The 1,479-nt window shown below is 54.2% G+C and overlaps 1 pseudogene; it reads right to left on the reverse strand.

Moving 5' to 3' along the window:
- Nucleotides 1–856: 856 nt before the first annotated feature.
- LOC127346569 (uncharacterized) lies at nt 857–1,275 on the reverse strand (annotated as a pseudogene).
- Nucleotides 1,276–1,479: the final 204 nt, after the last annotated feature.

Here is a 1,479-nt window from a genome sequence, read left to right on the forward strand (position 1 = left end):
GACAACAAATTCACGTAGAGGAGGCCGAGAGACCCCCCCCCCCCCCCCCCCGGAGCTGACCGAAACCAACAGGAGCTCCATGACGACACCAAGAACACGCATTTTCGTTTTATGTACCGCGGAAAACATTGTCTAGATAGGATGCATTTAGCCACATCATGGAGGGAGTCCCGATAACCAATCAGACCATTTTCGTCCCCTCGAAGCTTGTATAGAGGTATGCGAGCTACCAAACGCGTCCATGATGGCCGCAACCCACATTTTCGTGCCATGTGTATAAAAAACGTGAAGCTGGATCGGAATAGCTGCACCCGGGTCCAACAGAAACCTGCTGTGCGGGCCAAAAATCCGTTTTTCTGGACCTCAAAAAATTACAAATAAAGATTTTACATGTAGAGGATGCACGTACGTAGGTTAGCGAGAAGTACGCAGGTTAGCGAAAAGGCCAAGTTTCACATGAATAGTCTAAAGGAAACTCCTCCTCCCGTTATTTTTGTAATTTAGTGATCCGGTAACTATATAACTTAGTGGCAGAGTTAGTTAGAGCATCACTAAGCAGTTTAAGGGTTGAGAATGGGCATTTTTTTGGCACTTTTGAGGGGTGAAAAACAAGGGCAAAGACTAGAACCCTCAAACTTTTAAGGATTCGAGGGTTCTAGTCTTTGTCGCAACCCTCAAACTGTTATTTGACATATCACAATTATCACTAGAAAAACACATTCAACCATGACATATCACAATTATCACAATTATTGAATATCGCCTAGTACTGCATATCACAATTATCGAATATCCCCTAGTACTGCATATAGTATGTGCCTATTGTATTCTGAATTCGCAAATCAAAGAGTAGATCCTAGTAGGAAAGCACAATAAACTGATGTTGAGAGTAGATCAAAGAGTAGATCGCAGAATCCCCTAGTACTACACAAAACATGTCCGGGAAGTTGAGGAACTCCATAACCGCCTCGAAGGGCAGGTCCGAGGTAGGTGGGGAGAAGAGCGTGATGGCCTTGGCTGCCGTGAGCTTCTACCGCTGCGGGCAGCACAGGGAGAGGAGCCTCGACGCGGGCACGTAGTAGGGCAGGATGGGCCCGGCCTCGGGAGCGGGCGGGGTAGAGGGGGATGGCGAGGGCGGGGCTGGGCGGGATGCGGCCCTCCGGCCGCGGCGGAGCCTGGCGTCGCGGAGGCGGGCGAGGGCGCCGGGCGGAGGAAGCGGAGGTGGTCGGCTGCCGCCGCGGCGGGCGGGGATCGGAGCTTGCGCGTGGCCGCCATGTGGGTCGGTGAGTGGTGGATTTGGTGGCTGACGGGAGGGGGAATTGAAGCGGAGCGGGCGGCGGTATTTGAAGCGGGGGAGGCGGCGGGGCCGGCGAGGGAGAAGGCAGGCGGGAGGGCGGAGGCGGCCGGCTCCATGGCGCGGGGCGGCCGGTGGCGGTGGGCGGGGCTGAAATTTCTCTCCCGCGCATGCGTGTGGGGGAA

This window comes from Lolium perenne, chromosome 4 (genome assembly GCF_019359855.2).
Source record: "Lolium perenne isolate Kyuss_39 chromosome 4, Kyuss_2.0, whole genome shotgun sequence".
In the NCBI taxonomy this organism is placed as follows: Eukaryota; Viridiplantae; Streptophyta; class Magnoliopsida; order Poales; family Poaceae; genus Lolium; species Lolium perenne.